This window comes from Artibeus jamaicensis, unplaced genomic scaffold, assembly GCF_021234435.1.
Source record: "Artibeus jamaicensis isolate MK-2021 breed Jamaican fruit bat unplaced genomic scaffold, CSHL_Jam_final contig_548, whole genome shotgun sequence".
In the NCBI taxonomy this organism is placed as follows: Eukaryota; Metazoa; Chordata; class Mammalia; order Chiroptera; family Phyllostomidae; genus Artibeus; species Artibeus jamaicensis.
In genome coordinates, this window is record NW_026521883.1 from 7,714,085 (window position 1) to 7,737,880 (window position 23,796).

The window sequence follows — 23,796 nt, forward strand, 5'->3', positions numbered from 1 at the left end:
GAAAATAGAGAAATATGCATGTGGCTGGCAGATACTCAGGAAACAGGTGTGAAGGCTTTGGGAGTCAGAAGACCTGGGTGCAATTTTGATAGTTACTGCTCTGTGAACTTGTGCGAGTCACTTGCTCTCAATTTTCCTCATAGGTAAAATTGGGGAGTTAAACTAAGTAGTATTTAAGGTTCTCCTTAGTGCTAAAATTCTTGAATCCTAATAATATCAGATTCCTCCTGTAACACTCCAAAGATAGAACTCTGCTGTTAAGTACCACACATTTTTGCAAGCATAGTGGTTAGCTTCCCATGGGGTACAGTTTGAAACCCTGGTCTTTATTTCCTGTCCACATACAAATCCCACTCAAAGTTATCTTTGAGACAGCATTTTCCTTTGAGACTAAAGTGACTGCTTCATCTTCCCCAATGTTCTCTGAGAATGTATGTACTTCAACACCAGAAGGCCAACAGTGAAAGGAATATAGATTAAGACAATGATGTGATGATAAATAAGCGGTGGTTATAGAGAGTGGATGTGGGTGTAATGTAAAAAGCTAGAGTCATGTTGAGTGCTGAACAAATATTAAATATTGTTTTTCTGTTGTAGCTAATTATTTGTTAATAAATATAACATTTAATAGTACCTGCCACTGACTTATTACAGACCTGCTCTGTGCCACATACACCACTAACTGTGAATGAGCTCCTTTAATTGCCTACCACCACCGGGTTATTACCACCGTTAGCCCCATTTTACTGATGAAATTCCTACCTTTCACATTTTCATGCAATAAATAAATAATCTGAAAACAATGTACAATTTTGTTACATGCTACCTTTATTGCCTTTCATTGGTTTCACCCCTACTCCCCAAAATGACTGTGGAGCAGACTGTCCTACAGTCCCCCTAATTCTCACAAGGGTCCGAGGACACAGGTGGCTCTGTAGTTCAAGATACGCTAGAGTAATCAGACTAAGTTTTGTGGGAAAATGAGCCTCAGTTGGTCCAGAACAATACACAAAATTTAGACAGATGTTGAATTATAATCCTGTACAGTTGAAAATTATATACTGTTATTAACCAAAGTTATCCCCAATAAATTGAAAATTTTTTTAATTTTCTATAGCAAAAAAAGGAAAAAGGGCACTCTGCTACAGAGCATTGTCTGCTCTGTAGACAATGGTGTACAACTGGGTTAGGAATATTAAAAGCAAAGAGCAAGGGTTGGGGGAATAAAACAAAAGTAAAGATAAAAATGAAGACAGATGTTTATCTTTAATTTCACTTTAAATCAAGTGGCTTCCAAGCCAATGAACAAATGTTTTTAAAAGTGAAGCAAACCAGTTTAAAAAGAGACAAATAAGAATTACATATTCCTATCCTTAAAAAAATAAAATCAACTTACTCCTTGGACTCAAACAGGCTTCTGAAGTCATACAAATGACCTCTCCATGGCAGGTTTCCGCACAGACTCACTGAAAAACACATGCCTGCACACACGCAGAGGAACCTCTGGAGGGACAGGGTGACCCACAAACACAGACCCTTCTTAACACTGAACAGTGTCCTGAATCAGAGAGGGGCGTCAGATTGTTGCTTTGAAGAACTCACAGCCTGTAGTTCCTTTTGCCTCAGTGGGCAAATTGTTTCATATTAACCGCCTATGAATTAATTCCCAAGGGTCAATCTTCCTAGAAATATAAAAAGGAATTTGGCAGGAGAAGGAAAAAAAGATCATAGACGACAAAATGGAATATCCCATTTCCTGGATAGGGGCAAAAGAGGGTCGTGACAATCTGGTAAAGAATGAATTTAGATGCACGTAGGAGATGAGCTTCCTAAATGCCATCCATTAACTCATTTAACCCTCACAAAACATTTTTTAAAAATAGGTATGTTGTTCCCATTTTACAGATATGAAAATGGAGAGCAGGAACAATTAAGGAATTTACTACTCAAGGTGAGGGCTGGAACTCCAAAGCTTGATTTTCTCCTACCACACTTTGCTGAAGAGCTCATGTCCTTCACACAAATCCCCCACTAGCTCATCTCTAACACCAGGTGTTTACCCATTAGTGACTCATTCCTTTGAGGTAGAGAACTGTGTTCTGCTCAAAGGGCAAGGTTCCTGAAAAGACAACAAACTGAATCGACCCAAAGAGGAACTCCCTTCAAGGGAACATCCAAAGCTGACATATGTTGATCGGGCTGGGAGGCGAGGAGACACTGCCCGGGTAAAGCACACTGGTAGAAGCAGTGAAAATCCTGGTGGCCATAAAAACAAAACAGGGCACTGCTGAGGGAGGGAAGGGTAGAGAGGAAGGGCAGGGAATGTGGAAAGGAAGAAAGTCCCACGGACAACCCAGCCAGAAAGTCCGATAAATGTGTGGTCATCATGAGAAAAAACACAAGGGGAGCCTTGGGACTGGTGGTGGCCACAGAAATGGGTGTGGCTGGCAGTTTCTGAAAGGACAAGCTGACTGACTGTGGCCTTAGATGAGGCATTTGACACCACCCATTCCCTGTTCTTGAAAACCTGACCTTTTGGAAACACCTATGTATGAATAATGGTGGTGACACCACACTGCTCCGTGAATCCAAGATGCAAGTTGCTCTTCAATGCGGAGTGGGAGTGCGGGGAGGGGTACAGGACCCAATGTGACCATAATCTTAGACCTCATAACCCAAAACCATGAGAACAATCAAGTCCCCAAGACAAGATCAACAGCCAGGAAAGTGCCTGAAAGCACAGCCAAGGGCAGGAAGATGTAGTCAGAAGAATCACAGCACTCAGAACCTCTCCAATTCTAGTCAACACTGAGGAATCTTAATTCCTCAGAACCGTTTCCTCCCGTAAATACAAAAACAACATGTTTGGCCCTTCTCCTTAACCAAAGTACACAAAGGCCGGTTGCGCAAACCTCACCTCCAAGCACACACCACCTACGGGGGAAATCCTACTCCCTGGATCACTCTCTAGCGAAGCTCAGGGAACCCTGCTCTCCGATTCCACAGCAGGGCTCACCTAGGCACTCAACTCCTTAATCTGGAGCGTGGAAGACTACCAGTCAAGTCACTAAATCAATAGCAGTTAGCTTAGTAAGGTCAAAACCTACCCAAGTAGAAGTAATATTATGAACCAGAGAACACAAAATGTAATTAAAACCAAAACTGATAGTGCTTGTTTCTGTCTTCTGAAAAGAAGGTGCAAGGTGGGGAAATAAGTGGTTCATCATGTACTTCACTGGGGGGTTGGTTTGTGCTAACCAACCCCTCACAGCAGAGGCCAGCAGAGGACAGGAGGCTTGCCAGTAGTTTGGAAGGGCCTGCTCCTGATCCTTGCAGAAGCAGGCCTGAGCAGCAGCACGTGGAGTTAGAGCTGGAGAGCTGAATTATGTTGCTGAATAAAATGAAAAAAGCTTGTTTTAGAAATGGCTGTGAGGTAGCAAGAGAGGAAGAAAAAAGTGCACCATGGCAGAGTGGCAAAGGCTGTTTAAGACAAAACTACCTAATACTAGTAGATTTTAAGTTGTCTTTATTGCTATAATTCTCCTGCCCAGACCTTAAATCCAATTTGCCATGGACACAAATAGCTTCACATGTATTTTGTTCTTATTGTTGTTTGTTGGAAAACAGGAAAAGGGGACCAAACTTCAAACTGGTTAAACACAGAGAAAAAAGAAGAGAAAAACCACAGGAAGGGAACTGTGAGTCCCACAGAAACAGAAGTGACCATGAGAATATAAACCACAAAAATTGCTCCAAACTAGAGGGGGGCCATGGATAGGGAACTGGAGCAGACATCGGTTTACGCCTAATTATGTTTATAGCTGTGAAAATGCAACACAGCTTTATGATGGAGCAATCCCTGTGTGACGAGCACTATCTATGGTGGAGGCTAGGATGGTACACATGAGGAAGACAAGGTCCCTGCCCTCACCAGGCAATCTCAGTTTGTGTGTGTTTAAGAGACAGGGAGACAGAGATACAGAGAAGAAAAAGAGAGAAACAGGGAAGGATACTAACGAGTATGGCAACAACTGCGGCATAAAGTAGATCATAATGCTGAAAGTGAGGTGGGTACAGGGGGTTATGGGGACAGAAAAAAGACCCCAATTCCATCTAAGATGAGGAAGGAAAAATGAAAATCAGAGTAAGTAATGCCCAAGCTTAGTCTTGGGATACCAGTTTTTCCAGCAGAGAAAAAAGCACCTGACTTGGGCATCAGCATGAACAAAAAGGTACTGAAAGTTACAAGCTTTTCCAAGTGGCCAGAAAGTAGATACATCCAGAAGAATGCCCAGATGAGGCTGGAGGTAAGCAGGGGCTGGACCACAAACGGTGCAGTACACCATGCCAAAAAATTAGGTTTTGATGACATGTTGGTTGAAGGGCACAAACTTACAGTTAGAAGATAAACAGGTTCTGGACATCTAATGCACAGCATAGTGATTATAGTCAACAATATTAAATTATATACTTCAAAGTTGCAAAGAAACTGGATCTTAAATGTTCTCATCACAAAGGAGAAATGATAATTATGTGACACAATGGAGGTGTTAGCTTATGCTATGGTGGTAACCAGATTGCAATACACAAATGTGTCAGATCAGCACATTGTACACCTTAAGCTTACACAATGTTTCATGTCAATTATATCTCAATAAAAAATTAATTAAAATCTTTTTAAAAATATTTTTTAAATTTATTTTTAGAGAGAGAGGAAGGGAAGGAAAAAGATTGGGAGAGAAACATCAATGTGTGGTTGCCTCTCATGTGTCCCCTACTGGGGACCTGGCCTACAACCCAGGCATGTGCCCCGACTGGGAATCCAACCAGCGACCCTTTACTTCACAGGCCTGTGCTCAATCCACTGAGCTACATCAGCCAGGGCTAAATTAAAATCTTAAGTGGAAAAAAATCTAAACGGATGGCTGCAGCACAGCAGTCTAGAATGCCTCAAAATGGATAGGGTTTTCAGCAAAGAGCAGCTTGGCATCTTAGCTTCTAAAAAATGTCACAAGAATATTTGTTTTAGTACAGGGATGAGAAAAAGTAGTTTATAGTTGTTCATATGGGAAATAATACAATAATTAAATAATCATACAAGAATAAATTGTGTTTTACATACTCACATCTGTAAACCTCCGTTTGCCTGTCGCTGTGTTTAAAAATCTAAAATAAATGCAAGACAGCATACTTTGACTAGGATACAATTTAAGCATACAGTTTTGGGACCAAATCGCCCATGATGTGCTTATGCAATGTCGACATTTGGATAAGTGAAAAAATTCTCATTCGAAACCTTCACAGAAATGGAGTCAGGAGGTACACAACTCAGGAGACAAAGCATATATAAAAATCTGAAGTCTAAAAACTGCAGAGCTCAGCTTTCCAGATCCTTGGAAGCCCACTGGGATCTTCGCTTTTAGATAATTAACCTCTCACAGACTGCTCCAAGGAAATAACCCTGAACTTGAAGTCAGGAGATCTGGTGCCCTCCATCAACTATGCTGACAACTGGTCATCTAATCTTGAACATCCCTCATCTGCATTAAATGGAAGCATACTCCTTCCAAAAATGTCATTTATATACTCAATATGTTCCTGAAAATATTTATATTGATATTAACATTTCGTAATACTATGGCATTTTACTAATGAATTTTTTTGTAAATATATGGTAGCTTTTACATTAAAAAACATGATGAAGTTGAGGTCTCTGCTATAGTCAATCCATCTCCCATGTTCCACACCTATTAAACCTGTATCTTACCTGCAAAAATATACATAGGGCTATTTGCACATAATTCATACCCATATCCAATAACCTCATAAACTATTTTCCGACCATTAAAGCACGCATATGTTTAAGTTTGAAAGGAAATGTCAGATGAATGCTTTTGAAAATCCCACTGCAGATGAAATCTCATCAAACTGCTGCTTTTCCCTTACTGTATACTTTATGAATTGCCTCATCATAACCCCAACCACTGAAATTAATTACTTCAGATGATTTAGAAATTGGTCTTCTCAATTCTTCTGAAACTTGTTGAGATCATCACACAAAAGCTGGGGAAAAGGTATTATTAATAAAGCAAAAACAGTCTTTGAAAAATGGGGAAAAAATAAATCAATGGAAGCACACGCTTATCCTGCCTCACAAGGGACTGTTATGAGTACCTGCAGAGAATGGGTGAGAACGTGTTCTGAGGTACACAGAAACAGGTACACAGATAAACACACTGAAGATATACTTATTTTTAATGCCTTTTTTGGTTAGAAAAGAGTGTGACTGTGGATGACATCTCACATTAACTGTGAATCCTTGAAGAGCATTAAAGAATAAACCAATTATCCAGATTACAAACAAAAGCTACCAAGATAATACTCCACTGCATATTAAACAAATGTACTAAAATTGAGCTTCGGAGGAAAAACAAGACAACTGCAAAACCAGCATTATCAAGGATTGGCCGGACCTCAGTCCCTTGGAGTGAAAAGCCTGCAGGCTCCGCCTGGCATTCATAGGTGACTGCATGCTCTCAGAGCAGCACAGAGAGATCTGTCCACCACGTTCTTCTCTTCGCTTCTCCCCACCTACTTCCTTTGCTTCCAAAGGAGAAGGGCTCTCATTTACCCACTGGTTTGCCACATCCTGCCTCTGAAGCTACTTCCTAGGAGTTGCTTGGACTATTCTGAGAGGAACTTTAACATCTTTATGCCCCAAACCAGCGATTTTCAACCAGTGTGCCACAAGAATTTCCAAAACATTCAGCCCTGGCTGGTGGCGCTCAGTGCATTGAGCATGGGCCTGTGAAGCAGAAGGTCGCCGGTTCGGTTCCCAGTCAGGGCACATGCCTGGGTTGCAGGCCAGGTCCCTGGTAGAGGACACATGACAGGCAACCACACACTGATGTTTCTCTCCCTCTCTTTCTCCCTCCTTTCCCCTCTCTCTAAAAATAAATAAATAAAAACCTTAAAAAAAAAACAAACAAAAAAACCACCTCCCAACTTCCTTCTTGCCAGACATTGAATTTAAGCACTTTACCTGCAATAAAGCCAGGTAAGCACATCTCGGTTCCATCTAGGGCTCCAACTAGCCCAGCTCTTGCTTAATTATTAAAAAAATAAAATAAAAACATGAAGAAGAAATGATTCAAGAATGGTTATCAAGAAAAATCAATGCGCACAACATTGTATTTGATATCAGTGAAAATCCAATACAGGCATACTTTGTTTTATTGTGCTTCGCTTTACTGGACTTCAAAGGTGTGTTTTTTTACAAATTGAAGGCAAGACCCTCCACCAGCAAAAACAATTACGACCCGCTTTACTGCAATACTCATGTTACTGTGGTTGACCAGAACCGAACCCACTATATCTCTGAAGAACACCTGTAGAGAAAATCTGTCCCGCATGAGGTCTGTAAACTGACCCCAACAGTCATTCATTCCACATTTAAAGATCACTTTGCCAGGCCTGGACTAGGGACAGGGCATGGAGACTGAACTCTCGATCTCCAGTGGAGGTGGTGAAACACAACACATGTATGAAGATCACCGCACATACACGCACAAGTGGTTTGTCTCCTGAGTAGTTACAGACAGTCCCACTGGAGCTTTTCCAAGGCAGGCCAGGCGAAGTTTCATGCTCAACAAAATATCTGAATTCAACATTAAAGGAGAGGTAGACTCTCAAACATTGGCAATAAACTTGAAGGAGAAACACCAAATGAATTGTAAATAGCAGGACATGTTATTGAGTATTTACAGTGAGTGATTTAGGAGTTATGCCAAAGACCTTTAACCCTGAAAACAACCCTATAAGTCAAGTACTATCACCTTCACATTTACTGGTGAGGAAGCCAGGTACGACTGAGGTGGAATAATGAGCCCTACTGCCATGCCTTGTTGAGGAGTGATGCCAGGACTCCAACCTCAGCTGTCTGCCTCCACAAATCACTACTATAACACTAAGAGCCAGAACTGAGTTTTTGTCTGTGGGAGAGCTGGTACTTGAAGAGGAGCAGGGCATAATTATTCCTCTTTTCCCCTTAAATAGACTGAGATCTTTGTAATCAAGAAAGAAAGATTTTTTAAACCAAGAAGCCTATCAACACTGACTACCTACTATCTGTGAGATACTGTGCAAAGAATTATTATCTGCTGTGTTACAGCTGGACTTCCTGCTACAGACATCACCCCCGTGCAGCTTAATCAGACCCCTCTGGCTGGCCAGGCATGTGTGTCCCTCCCAAAAGTCCCCACCTGAACAAAGGGTCTGCCCACCCACAGCAGGGGAGGCCCAGAGACCAGTCCATGGCATGCCAGCTGCTGAGCTCCCGCGCTTCCCCAAGTCCATTAGCTGGGAACATAGAACACTGAAGCTTCTATGACAAATGAGAAAGATTGTTTTATTTCAAGTTTCAAACTTGGACCTATTGCTGCATTTATATAATCTACAGCAGTCTGAACACCAAAATCTGATGATTTTTAAAGCCAAGGAGCCAAAGGTATACTATTAAAAAAAAATTAACATTATTCTTTCTCTCCCTTTATATATACTTATTATCCTTCCCTCTTTTTCTTTTTTCCCCTAAAAGTTAAATCCTATCAGTCAAATCCACACAGCATTACCCCTGGGCTGCAGCTGACTGTACAGAAATATGTCAAGACTTTAACAGCCATTACCAAAGCTATGTCAAAGAAAGTCTGTGAGGATTAACAGGAAATTAATTCACTCTGTGCTTTGAGCCTTTAACAATGAAAAACTGAATAAAACAAACAACAAAAAAAAATTTTTAAACAAAAGAAAAATAACAACAAAAAAACCTAGTCGCCTTTATTTATTTTGAACTCAATATAAAAATTCTTCCCTTTTTGTAAGACGGATCAAAGGGCAGGGAGTAGGGCAGGGAGAAAACAGGAGCCGCGAAGTCAGGGCCCTGGACCTCAACAGAGGCCTTCACTAGCCATTTAATACTGAATAAGCTGCCCCACCTCTCTGGGTCTCAGTATCTTCTTGATGCTCCCAGCAGATAGGAACTATCAAGATCTCTTCCATTCCTAGCAGTTAAAGATGGGCAGGCAGCTGTACTCAGAAGAGAGAAAGGTGTTGGTGGTGAAAACCATGATTAATACAATTTAATGCTATCTTGGGTCCAGAAATAGCCTGCCTGGCTTAGCGTTACATTCACCTTATCAGCCTAGATTTATCGAGAAGGGGGAAGGGTGTAGGAGGACTGGTGGGTGGGAATTGCAGCCACCTACAGTGAAATTAGACTCTGTTCCCAAATGAGTTCTGCTGAAGTGTGATTTATCCAGAGTGTTAAACAACTACCAGCAGCATGAAAACCCTGTTACTGAAATTGTGTTACCGCACAAACTTAACTTTTTCCCCGAATGCGATTTGCAGAGAGGATGCAGAGCTGACAACCCCATGTCTCTGGCCATCTGTCCTATCTGAGTCCCTGGAGAGGCGTGGGGGAAAGTGTGAAAAGCCACAGGTGCCATGTATATTCAGCCACCAATGTCACATATTTATTAAGGAGCCCAGCATTTGCTGGGAATAAGTATTCAGCTCAGCGTGCAAAAAACGCCCATCCTCCACCCAGCCCCGAACATTCTCTGAGTCTTCTCTGTGCCAGGCATGGGGCTGAGGGAACACCACAGAATGTCACCACCAGTTTGCCCTTTGGGCAATTAGTAAGGGACTATTGGCTGAAAGGGCAGTACAGAGGTCTACAGGCACTCTTAGCTGCCTGTATGACTTGCACAAGGCCCTTAACCAGAATCAGTTTCCTATCTATGGAGTAAACACACATCCCGAATGTCTCATGTGGATGCATGAGGAAATAAAGGATGTACAAACTATGAAGAGCATACAGAGCCTTGAAGAAAAAATGTTGTCACCACAACACTGTGACCCTCTTGGGCCAAGACACTATAAACTGAAAATAATCAAACACCAGTAATCCCTTTGCAGGGATTAGCAGAGCCTTGATCTTTGGAGCAGAGCATCTCCTGCCCTGCCTTTATTGCCATCTCAATACTTGTTTAGTCATTCCATGAAATTTTACCAAACCAGACTCCAGGGAACATGCTATGCACTGGACATAATGATGATTAGGACCCACCAGTCCAACTAGATAGAGTCACACAAACAACATAAGTGTGGTGGGACATGCACAGAGCGCTCGGAAAGCAGCAGCAGGTGACCAGTGCCTGGAACGGGTGGAAGAGAGGTCTGCGGCAGACCCACAGAGGTGCTGACCTACAAGTTGCGCTCCAACGTAAGGTCAGGATTTCAACATGCACTGGGAGTGGAGAAAGAAATCCCAGAAGACACCGCACGAGCAGAGGCCAAAGCCCACTGGGGAAGACGTGTGGATGAACCACGGAGAAGCTGAACCCAAGATCTGCCTAGAACTGATCCCCAACATCTGGCTAGAGCCTCAGGAAGGGTGTGTTACCATCCCTTTAAGTCAGTGACTACCACGCCCTATTCCTTCCTACACACACACACACACAGCCCAGGAAATCCTCTTTAAACTCTTGAAGAGGAAAGCTGAGTTTCCTGGGTGGTAGTGCAGTCCCGGAGAAGCTGGGAGGAGTCTATGTTGGGATGCAATGTGCAACAGTTGTTTCTTGGCACCTTTGGCAGCCTCCTGTTCACAGAAAATAATTCTGTTGCTTCCTGCACATCCCCCCAAATTCCAAGTATGTCTGGTATTGTCTCCACTCTAAGTTTGTACAGATAAAAGAACAGGTGAAGAGCCCCATCACTGGGAGTTCTTTGGGAGGTTAAGAGTTTTCTCTCCGTTTCACCTGAGAGAGAATAAGGAACCCTGGGCTGGAAACCTGGTCCGGCCCTTACCATTAGTCCTATTAATCAAAAAAGCAGTTTACATAATAGCTATAAATCCTTTCTGCTAGGCAGGTGTTATTATGCCCATTTCATAAATGTGTAAATAGACTTAAGGATCTGAAAGAAGTTGGACAAGATCACTCAGTAAGAGACAGGGTCAGAAATCAAACCCAAGTCTGCTGGCTCCAAAGCCTTTCCACTGAGCCACACTGTCTCCAGGCCACACCTTCTCAAAAGTCACAATCACAATTCAAACAGCACCTGCTGTGTGATAAGGCCAACTATTCTCAACCCTTCTTTCCAGTCCTGGATTTTTTTTATCTGCCAAAAGATCTCCAAAATTCCTTTCAACAATAAAACTGAATCTACTTAATATCTTAGAGCTCAACGTGTGCTCAGTGGTGACATATGTGATTGTGTGGAGTTCATTATATAAACCCAAAGGCAGCAAGCAAAGCACTGCCACCGCCCCCACTTTGCAGAGAAGCAGCAGGCGCAGAGTGGTCATGTGGTGAGTTACCAGTTGCACCAGGGAAGGAGCTCAGATCACACATTTTTCCTCTACACAAGGCGCTGTTATTCAAAGGCAATGCAGCCTAAAACCTCTAACGCCTGCAGACTCGCCTGCAGACTCGCAGACCCCTCTGGAATACAGGATGGGGGGGGGGGGGCAAACAGACACTGTCCTGGATATCCTGCCGTCATTCTCATTTCTGTTTTCACTCTCTCTGAGCATATTCATGCATATGACTTTAACATTTCTTTAGGAAAAAAACCCCAAAACTTTAATTTCTCAGTTTCTGAAAGACAACTTTCTAAATAATGAGCCTATTATAATGAAATCAAACATTACATGTAGGCTTCCTAAAAATATCACCCCGGCACAATGCCTCCTTTTCATTCCCACACGCCTATCCCCCAAACACACACACATACACTTTAGACTGTCATTAGATGCTGGAGTGTGTAATTTAAATGCCTTTAATAGCATCTACTAAAGGGACATTTGCACATGAGTCTTCAGTTTACTTTAAAGCTATGATCCAAACTGGAGCTTTTACTTAATTTCAGGACTAAGTAAGTAAATATGTGGATGGCAAATACTGACAAAATTCAGACAAGAATTTAAAGTGCATTCAGTTTGCCCATAACATTGGCATCCTTTTCAATTGTGAGCAAGAGTCCTTTTTGTCCATCTCTCAGCTCAGTGCCTGGTATATAGCAGGTACACCGGTACATATCGGTTAAATCAATGTTAATACATCTTTACCTTCTTAACACATAAGTTAGAAATCTACTGAAATGTCTGTCATAATCTAAATCTATTTGACCTCAACACAAATGCCATTCAAATCAACAGCAAAAAACAAGCAGCTGCTCGCATTCAAAGTATTCGTACTTCTGTCACTTGACCTGTTTTGAAGTTGTCTTCTTATTCAGGGGACAAATGGTTAGCAGCTGCAAGTTCAATTACAAAGTGCTTGGTAGGAAGTCAGAGGAAGAACCAGAGAAATCAGAGTGTTATTTCATATACTGAGTATGGAATTTCTTTCCAACAAACATCTTTCATTTCCCTAGGGAAAACCAATCCAGACATGCCCTTTGAACTTAGGAAAATGCAGAGCTGTACTTTGGGAAGAACCTAGTTTAAAGTCCAAGCAAAGTTTGGAGAATAGGGGAGTCACTCCTTTTGCATTTGTATCTCCGTTATTTTTTTTTTTTTCCTTAAGGGAATGTGGAGCAAAGGAAAAGCCACCAGTCCTAAGGCCTGGATTAATTAGATGTATGACAATGAACAAGTTACTTCCTGCCTTAGTCCTTCATTTTCTCCTTCACAAAATTAAATTGGCTTTGTCCTTGCTGATAGAAGCATCAACCCCACAAAGTAACAGTGAGAATGGCAAGGATTCTCTGTATGCGCAGGGAAAGCAGCATTGACAGGAAGCAGAGTGGCTATGGTGGGCGGGCTGAGCCGTCCGCAGAAAAGCTAAAACTACAAAGAAGATCATGCTGAGGACTGACTGCACTGAGCCTAACTGCAGACCTTAAGAGAATGCTGGCTATTACGAGACGCAAGCATTTTGATCTAGGAGGAGATAAGAAGAGAAAGGGCCGAGTGATACAATTCTAAACTTCATATTTTGTTTTATTATGTGACAATAAAATCCTGAGGATATGTTCACTTAAAAAGAGGGGAGGGGGGGCCCAGGCTGGTGTAGCTCAATGGATTGAGTGCGGGCCTGCGAACCAAACAACCCTCGTTCGATTCCCAGTCAGGGCACATGCCTGGGTTACAGTCCAGTTCCCAGAGGCAATCATACATTGATATTTCTCTCCCTCTCTCAGTAAAGATACTTCTATTTTTAAATTTTTTTAAATAAAAATTTTTAATTTTTTATTTGTTTGTTTATTATTTATAGAGAGAGGGGAAGGATCGAGAAAGAGAGGGAGAGAAACATCAATGTGTGGTGTTTCTTCACTTCCCCTCTAAAGATAAATAAATAAAATCTTAAAAAAAAAAAAAAAAGAGGGGAGGGGGGCCAGGGCGGTGAAGTCAGACCTGGCTGGATAGCTCAGTTATAGCGTTGTCCCAATACGACAAGGTAGCACATTCCACCCCAGATCAGGGCACATACAAGAAGAAACCAAGAAATGCAGAAATAAGTGAAACAACAAATCAATGTTTCTCTGTCTTTCTTTCTTCCTTCCTCTGTCTCAAAAGTCAGTAATTTTTTTTAAAGGGTAAAATTAAGTAACCTCTAGACACTAATCAAATTTTCTGCAATGATGGAAATGTTCTCATCTGAGCTCTCCAATACAGTAGCCACTAGCCATATGCGACCACTGGGACCCTGAAATATGCCATGCGAGTTAAGAAATGACGGCCCTGGCTGGTGTGGCTCAGTGGACTGAGTGCTGGCCTATGAACCAAAGGGTTCCCGGTTCAATTTCCAGTCAGAGCACAGGCCTGAGTTGTGGGCCAGGTTCTCAGTTGGGGGGCATGTGAGAGGCAACCACACATGGATGTTTCTCTCCCTCTCTTTCTCGATCCCTTCCCCTCTCTCTATAAATAATAAACAAATAAATAAATATTTAAAATTTTTTATTTTTTTAACTTTAATTTTCATTAATTTAAACAAATAGTTACATACAGCTGGTAGCTACAGTTTGGAGAATGAAGCTCTACAAAGGCCTCCGGCACTTGATGCAACCTCTGCAGGGCGTGTGGGGAAAGCGTGGGTGTTAGACTAGGACAGACCTGGGTCTAAACTTAGTTCCAGCACTTACTGCTGTGCAGCCTTGCACAAATTACTTAACTCCCTGAATTTCATTTTCCTTATATGTACAATAGAATATTATGACCTTTCTTGCAGAATTTTAATGCAAATTCAAGATAATGGATGTCAATAGACTGACAGTACTTTTTCCAGTTATGATGTCCTTCAGGGAGAAAAGTTTCATGTCTTTTGACTTCATCCTACTGTTCCTTCCCAATCTAGGACCCATACTTAATTATTGCCCTACAGAGTAACAGCCGTGGTCCTACAGATGTGGCTACAGATGCAGCCCCTGTCTTTCAAAAGGAAAGAAACCTGCTCAGGAATCATTCCAAGTTCTCAACCACGGGTGAGCCTTCTGTAACCCAAGTCCTCTGAGCCTCCGGAACTGCTGATTTCCGCTTACCCTGTGTCCCTTCCACCTCACACCAGCATCCAGGAATTCACAAAACTCCTCCCTGTGATCGCCTATCAAGCTGAAACTTGATTCAATGCAACTAAAACACCTGTTGGTGGTTTGCGGTACTTTCCTCACTAACTTTGACTTCCCCTAATATTTTATGGCCTTCTTAAAGTTTAGAAATGCTTATGACTATCTTTTTCTTTTTTTCTTTTTGGTAATTTTTCAGTATACTCAGAAATAGAAAAGCAGCAAACTACATTTATGGCTAACCCAGCATTACTTTAGATACCAAAATAAAACAAGGCAAAGGAGTCTGTTTTAGGAATATTCCAGTAAAATAATAAGTATTACAATCTCATCTAAATTAATATACTGTGTTAAGAGCCTGCTCCAAATGTTCATTCCACTAGTCCTTCCTTTGGTAAATGGAATCTTTCCATGGTTTAAATGACCAAATTTACACCAGTGAACACAAATGGCTCAGGTAAGCAGGATAAATTTTCTAGGACTAATAACTGTTGGACTGTTAACTTGCTCTTGTTTCCCCACCATTCCACAGGCTGGGCAGGGCATGGGGAGGAGAAGGAGCAGAAAAGAGGGGCCGGGGAGAGGCGGACTGAAATGCAGGCTGGCATCCGGTAGCATTTCAGTCTGCATCTGAGTAAGCCATTAGACAAAGGTTTACATTTAGCTTGGAGTCCATGCGAACATCTGAGGCCTCCCTCAACAAGGACATTCTTAAGTATTTATTGAAGGGTGTATGAAATCAAACAGTGCAAATAATTTTGACTCTGGACTCTCAAATATAATGAAGTTCTCATCTAATTTTTCAGAACTGACCTGGATATGTAAGTTTAACTCAGTAAAGAAGGAAACATAACCTGGATCAAGACAAACCTATGAATATGGCAATATGACTGGCTAATCAGTCATGTCTTCATCCAACTCCCCAAATTTCAAGACTTAACCTGAATCTAGAACCCAAGTGGATCATTCACCTAACTCAACTGTGCACTTAAGAGCATTCAAGATTCTGAACCTTTCCTGGTAACAGTTAAACTCAAAATAGGTCAATTCCAGAAAGGCATTCATTTCAAGAGGACTTTTGTCTGCGGTTATTTTGAAAACCACTGCTTTTAAAACTATCATTCTGAAGCTTAAAAATAGGCTCCCTACTAAGGATCCTGGACTATAATATTCTTTCCTCCCCCCATTTCCTTATTTCCCTTTTCTCTCAAACACCTGGGAGAGTGGTAATAGAGAGGTATGTTCTCCACAGCTTCAGATTATTACTTGAAAAGATGTTTTTAGCTTTGGCTGGTGTGGCTCAGTGGGTTGAGTGCCAGTCTAAGAAATGAAAGGTTGCCAGTTTGATTCCCAGTCAGGGCACATGCTTGGGCTGTGGGCCAGGTCCCCAGTTGGGGGTTGCAAGAGGCAAACAACTAATGTATCTCTCATGCATCCATGTTTTTCTTTCTCCCTTCCTTCTCTTCTCTCTAAAAATAAATAAAATCTTTAATTTTTTTAAATAAAGAAGTTTTTAAAAAATTATTTTTAGAATAATTGGATAAGGTTACCAAAATTCAGCATTGGGTAAACTGGGAAAATTTTCAAACCAAGTAAATGTCCCAAAGGAAAAAATGTAATACATACACCGTAAGAAAGTAAGTGGGGATGAAAGCTCAACCCCGTCTCTTCCCTCTTCAGCCGTGTGAACTGCCAGCAAGCTCCTCCCCCTCGCTGGGACCGGTCTCCCGCACTCGACTAGACCTAGGAGGTCCCCTAACAGGCTCTACTTCTCTAAAGCCGGCAGCTGCTTCCTATGTTCACGGCTCCTTGGAAAAAGCAGAAAAGTCCTTGGCCCAGAAGGTCCTTGGGAAGCTTCATTATACTTGATAGTGTTCCCTTGGAACACAAGAACTGCTATTGAGAGCAATTAAAGGTGAGACAGCTATAAAATATAAAAGGTGCTGAGAGGAAAAATTGTGTTTTGCAGACGACACTAGTAAATCTAGAAATGCAAATATAGTCAATCAAAAATTACTAGATATAATATGTAAATTTAACAAAGCTGCAGGAAATAATTCATACAAATCAAACCATAGCAACGATGGAAAGACAAATTTTATCTTCACCCAAGGAAATTTTTTTCCCATTGCAAGGGAAAGAGAGAAACGCCAATTTGAGAAACATCAAATGGTTGCCTTCTCATACATGCCCTGACTGCAAACTGCGTATGTGCCCTGACCGGGAATCGAACCAGTGACCTTTCAGTCCATGAGACAAACAAGTCACACAGGCAAGGGCAGAAAAACAAATTTTAAAAGGTTCAATCACAACAGCAGCAAAATATTAAGTATCTGAAATATTAACTCAGAACACAAGAGAATTATTCAGAAGAAACTATAACATTATCACAGGAAGCATTAATAAATGGAAAAGTATACCATGAAAGTTTTTAAAGTTTTAACCTAATCTTATCAAAATTTAAAAACAATAATGCTACCAAAACTGCATAAAAGTTAAAATTTTAGAAACAGAACAAGATGTCATAAAGACCAAATAAAGATAAACTTGAAACTGTAACAGATGGATAAATAAATCATGTTTAATAAACTCCGGTAAGATACTAGAACTCATTGTGGAGAAAAATTAACTTAGACCCATACCTCATGCCAAGTACATTAATTCCTTAACTGCACATGGGACAAACAGTTAACCATTTAAGGGAGAGAAAAGGCTGGAAGAAAATGAAGCCACATACTCCTGCTAGTTATGAAGAAATGATAAATGTCTAAATACTAAAGAAAGGTAAGCTATCCCATAAAAAAGACATGCTTTTGAAGACTAAAATAATTTTTTTGTTAAGTAATACAACATAAAAGGATAATATCACAATGGGGCAATGTAGTAACCACATACTATATAAAACTTCAAAACACAAAGCACATTGACCTATTGCCTCAATAAGCTAGAAGACAAGTAATTATACAGTACGTGGATTAACAAAAGATATAACCCAAGGAGAAAAACAAAATACAAAGCATATAAAAACTATTGAGATATTTTTTAAAATAGCAGGTAAGAAAGGTTTACTTGTAACTTTTCAGACTGTCCAACCAGCACCACAAAACTGTCCCACCTACCTCTCCAGCTTCATCTCCTGCGACCTGCACCGATGCTCCAGGCACACCAGACTCCTGGCTGGCTCCTCCAAGCATCCCAAGCTTTCCCACTTGTATAAAGTGGCTCATTTTCACTCTCTTCCTGCCTCCTCCCTCCCCAAACATTCCCATGGAAATCCTAGCCATCCTTCCAGACCTAGCTTAAATGTCATCTCCCCCATGAAGGCTCTCCTAATCCCTTCCACTGCATGTGCGTCTTCCTCCTCTCAGTGAGCTCCGACAGTACTTTCTTTGTACCTCTTCTTTTAGGGCACTTTTCTTACTCTACAGCCACTTGTTTCCTTCTTGTGCCCTTGCAACCTCTTTCTCCTATGTGAGATTTTCAGATCCTTGGAGGCAAAAACAGCCTTACTCACCTATCTGCAGCTTCCAGCACAGTGAATTACATTCAGTGAGCAGTCGCTACATATGAAACTGAACCGGCAAAATACAGAAAAATAATCCCATTTCAAAAATACAGCCTGGCTAACTATTTAAGTAAAGCAGACTGATCTTTAAAGGAGCCCTTGTACTGCCTATTAAACTACCAAAAAACGCTAAACAGAAAAAAGAAAAAAACCCTTCCTGAATCTTGAGGAAACAGTTGAAATATACATTGCAAATTAGTTGTATATATTTTTGGAACATATTCTGTTAATGTGTAACAAAAGTGGTAACGGTTCACTGCCTCTGATTCTGTGTGTGAAGTAATCTAAAAGCAGAACAAAATAAATTGATCCAAAACATTTACAAGAGTTATCAATAAATAATAAAAGTCTGGAAGCCACCTAAATAATTAACAAAGTGTCAATTGTGAAACCAGACCCTATCAAAATCTACTCTTCACCCCAAAATAAATAACAAGGGTTTATGAGGGTTATGTGCCTGTGTAAAAACTGGCAAAGGGGCCTCCCGGTGCTTACCACGGGCTGTGGTCTTACACCACCTGTACAGAAAGAGGAGGAAGAATGGACCCACCCCATATACACCTTGGCCCAGGCCCTCTGCCTGGTCTGTGTTGTGAATGGGAGAACATGGAAAAAAACAAAACATGGGATTATATTTCTGTATCGTGAATGGGGGGACATGGAAAAGGGGGAGGTGGGGGAGTGGAAGACTCATCAATTGATCACAACTCTCAAATATGTACATACGGAAAAACCGAAAGTTAAACTAGAAATCTTAATGTCTGTAGGTTCTTTCTTTAAAAGGTATTTGTATATTAAAATTTCTTGAAACTTGTGCTTAAGCAGGCAAATACTCAAAGAATCGGTGAAGGGAAAAGAGGTCACTCTATCCTTGTCCACTTTTTCTTCAACTCCCATGAAACCTATTCTTAATCTGACTCCCTTGCTGACATCAAAGTAGAATGCCCCTGGGATCTACCCCACAGAAATTAGAGGCAGGATCAGCATTTTTAGCAGTCCCTGCACGGGATTCAGAGAACACCTGCTACTTTAAAACAAAACACCATTCACTGGGGGAGGTGTTAATTTTGCAAACAGGTTTATGAGCCTCCAAACGGTTCTGGGTTTCCAGCAACAGAACCAGGACACAGGACATAAAGTAAAACCACAATCAAGTATCAGTAAGAGACCAGGATGATTTTTCAAAATTGGCAGCTTCTGGAAGGAAAACAACAGGAACAAAACCCAAGGCTTTCTTCTTAGGCTCACCTCATCTTCCCAGCCTGCAGGGTCTCCAGATCGGTTTTCTCAGCATGTCAGAAAGATTCACCATCACTTGACCTATGCTTCCTGTGGATGGGCTGGAAATAACTACCAATTCATAGAGACAAAAGCTAGCAAGAAGTTGTTTGTTTAGGCATTATTTTGGCTTTGTCCACTCAACCCAAAATTATTCACTTGGTATCAATAGTTTTAAAAGACCCAAGTTCAAAACAGTATGGTTCCTAGTAATCAAGAAAGCATTTATGATTAAAAATGATATTGCATTGTTTATTATAGTGTTAGGCCAGATATTCAAAATGACAGAAATATGGGTTAATTAAGAAGGGCATAACACTTAGGATAAATTTTGTTCTTTGGGTACTTTTAAAAAATGTATTATGAATTTTTCCAAACACACAGGAAGATGGAAAGACTGAAACAGTGAAACTCATAAACTAACCAATTAAAATAAACGATTGTGAACATATGCCCCATTGGTTTTATCCACTGTAAGTGCATTTTTTGCTAAACCATTTCAAACCAAGTTTCATGCATCACTTATTACAATACTCTCCTACACAGTCATAATACTAATATGTCTTAAAAATAACAATAACTCTCTATTCAAATTGCCCTAATTGATGCAAGAATGCATTTTACAGCTATTTCGATTTTCGACCCAGGACCCTGTTGAGGTTCAATCCATTTGGTTGGCATGTATGTTCCTTAGCCTCTTCTTCCAGAACAGCACCTCTGCCTATTCCCCACCCAGCCTTTTTCCCCATGCCACTGACTATTTAAAGAGACTATGAATGTTCCACATCCTGGATTGGTCTGATTGTGTCCTCCTAGTGTCATTTAACTTGTTTCTCTGTCCTCGACTTGCTGTAAACAGGAAGTCAGATCTCAAAGCTTGATTAGGTGCAGGACTGGGTTAGATTTTAAAGGATGGACAGCATATAAAATGTCCAAATCAACATGATTTATCAACATTTGTAAATGTGGTAAAGAACGAAGGGCAAAAGTCAGCTTTCTGAAAAGGAAGAAATCACAGCTGGCATCCTGAACAACACGTGCCATTCAGACGGCACCCCAGCAACCATGGCAGTGCTTTCCTACACATGGTTTCAGAGGATGCTCGCCTGCCCACCTCCCAAGTTTGTCGTATTGGGCTGGCCAAAAAGCCATTTAGTTCTTTCCGTAGAATAAAAGACACATTTTTTCATTTTCACCAATAACTTTAATGACTTGGATATGTTGAGTATGTCGGCTATCTCCTGCGTGGTATATCGTTGATTGTTCTCATTTAATGTCTTGATTTGATCACTAGCAACTTCTACTGGTCTACCCAACTGTGGAGTATCATCCAGCAAGATATCACCATGCCCTAGCTGGGGTGGCTCAGTGGATTGAGCACCGGACTGTGAAGCAGGGGGTCGCTGGTTTGATTCCCAGTCGGGGCACATGCCTGGGTTGCAGGCCAGGTCCCCAGTAGGGAGCGCATGAGAGGCAACCACACAGTGATGTTTCTGTCCCTCTCTTTCTCCCTCCCTTCCCCTCTCTCTATAGAAATAAATAAATATAATCTAAAAAAAAAAGAGATATCTCCAGCATGAAACTTTGCAAACCACTTTTGACACATTCGATCAGTCACAGCATCTTCTCCATACACTGCACAAATCTTTTTGTGTGTGTCAGTTATATTTTTACCTTTCTTGAAATAATAAAGCACAGTATGCCAAAAATGTTGCATATTTTCTTCCATCTCTGATATTAAAATGGCTACATACAAATTCACCAATTTTGATGTCTTTTTTAAATGTACGCTGACATGACAGCTGTCACAATACAATCTAACAAAACTGTTTCAAATGAAGTTAAAGACAGCTAAGCACTACTAGAGCCACTTACCAAATTCAAGTGATCTTTTTGGTCAACCCAATATAATCATTCTTACTTTACTAATGAGGAAAACCGAGGTTAAGATGAGATTTATGCTATGTGTTGAAAGATGGGTCACATTCATTTGTTCCAGACACTGTGCTAGATGCTGAGGAAGTACCAGTACACAAGACAGTCGTGGTCCTTGCTCTCACAGAAGCTACAGTGTGGTGGCAAGTACAAAATAGAAATAAAATCACACAGGAAAGCAGAGGAGGTCATTCCAGACAAAGGAAATCATGTGAGCAAGAGTAGGCAGAGGTAAGAAGCAGCATGCAGAGACCAGGAGGAACACAAAGGGATTCTCAGTGTGGACCAATGCAGGTGAATTGGGAGAGAGAAAAATCAAACTAGATGAGTGTAGCTGCTCTGCTACTGAAGTGTTTTCTCCCTTTCTTTCAAAGTGTGTAAATTAGTGAAAGTAGAATTTTGTGAGTGTTAATGTTCAAACAAGAGCTCCGTGAACATCTGTCATGGGCTAAGTCATCTTCATGAACCTTTTGCCATTCCTTTATCTGCTGCAAGGAAAGACATTCTTCCCAAAGACATGGATTTCAGCTGGACTTACTTTTCACCAGCAACTGTTCTCAAAAGACAATACCACCGTTAGTTATTGCAACAAACCGGTAGAAGCATCCAAGTTCAAAACTACAAAATCAATTACAACCACTTCAAAAGCTCCTAGTTATCATGAAAAGACCATTCGAGAACCCTCCCTGCCCCCAAAAGAGAACATCAACCTATCACAACCTTTGTATTCCCTTCCTTAAAGGCCTCACATGCTAACAGACGTGTGTCCCTTATAAGCCTGGCAGAATTGCTCATGCTACAAACTATGCTCTGAATACAAAGATTCAGTAAGTTTGAGTGTTTCAGGGTTACCCTGAAACAGTTCAAAATCCAAAGTCTAGAGATGCCACCAAAGCCAAGTAATGTACCCTCCCATTTATTCAGCACCTTACAGTTGTCAAAGTGCTTAAAGTATTTTAATCTTCACAATACTCCTTTAAGGTAGGAATATTTCATCAACAGATCCCTACGGAGTACATTTTCAGATACCGTTCTACGCACGCACGGAGCAAGAAACAAAGCCAAGCCTCCACCCTCATGAAGCTTCCATTTTAGTTGGGGAGGGGCAGATAAATACTCGTACACAATGCAGTGCTGGTTAGTGGCAAGGGCTATGAAGAAACAAACTGCAAAGGAAAAGGAGTAGAGAATGATGGGAAGTGTTATATTAGATAGCGATCAGGCTGTCTTCTGTGTGGAGACACTTTAAGCAAGAGGTCTGAAGGAAGTGAGGAAGCCAGTCGTGTGGGTATCTGGAAGGGCATTCCGGGCAGAGGGAAGGGCAAGTGCGAAGGCCCTGAGATAGGCACGTGCCCACCCAACTGCGGTACAGCACAGAGAACAGTGCGGCCAGACAGAGTGCGTGGAAGAAAACAAAGGACCTGATTAGGTAGGGCCTTATGAGCCATTAAGGTAAAGATTTTGTAAATTATTATCTCCACTTTACAGACCAGGAAACTAAAAGTCAGAAAATACAAAGGACTTGCCTAAGGTCGAACATTCCACAGGGAACTCTCACAAGGATCCAAAAGGAGCAGTGGCAGTCAGGGCTGCGCTGTCTGAGGCAGCAAGGAGCTGGAAACGTAAGCGGTCTAATCCCAGAGGAGTGAGTAAAATGTGGCACGGGCACATGACTGGCTGCTCTGCCGCCAGGAGAAGTAATGAGCTGGATACAAATAAAGCATTATGAATGAAGAGCTCAGAAACATGCTATGTGGCTTTTAAAATTAAAAGGTAAGACACTCAAATAAAAGTATGGGGTGATCACTGCTTCTGTTCAAATATCCTAGTTCCAAGAAGACCCCCACCTATAAAGATCAGTGTGGCCATGTGATATGCTTTGGCCAATGAAATGGTTGCGAAAGTGACAAGTGCCACTTGTGGGCAGAAACTTCTAAGAGCCAAAATGTGTTTCTCAAGATTCCCTTCTCACATAAGCATATTTCTGAAGGGTACTGCCATCAGTCTGGTCCCTGATGGATTCCAATCAACAAAGTTTCCCACTGACTGGCAAGTGTGTTAAATTAGTAAGATTTTGTGGTTGTTACCTCCACATAACCTAGTTTATCCTGACTAATGCAGATTTATAGTACAATAGCATTTTTTATTTAAAAAATGAATATATTTAAGATATACAAGGCGGTGATTTGATAAATGCATATACAGTGAAATGATTACTATAGTCAAGCTAATTAGCCATATCCATCTCCTCACATAATCAATTTTGTGTGTGTGGTGAGAGACCTAATATCTACTCTCAGTGAATCCCCAGGACTCGACACAGCAGACTGACCACGCCCTTGTGCTTTACTTCAGGTCTTTGATGTACTCACTCTGCACAAGTGCGTTCTGTACAGAGCACACACCTGACCAACGTCCCCCCATTTCCACCACCCCTCCACCTGATAACC

At 41.2% G+C, this 23,796-nt stretch overlaps 1 protein-coding gene and 1 non-coding gene across 2 annotated transcripts in view; one reads left to right on the plus strand and one right to left on the minus strand.

Moving 5' to 3' along the window:
* MAP2K1 (mitogen-activated protein kinase kinase 1) overlaps window positions 1-23,796 on the minus strand; it is an 83,689-nt gene that overhangs the window by 56,151 nt on the left and 3,742 nt on the right. The gene's annotated exons all lie outside the window — the stretch shown is intronic.
* LOC119057155 (small nucleolar RNA SNORA51) lies at window positions 18,612-18,743 on the plus strand. Its single transcript, XR_005084020.2, has one exon. It is a non-coding gene; the product is annotated as a small nucleolar RNA SNORA51 (small nucleolar RNA).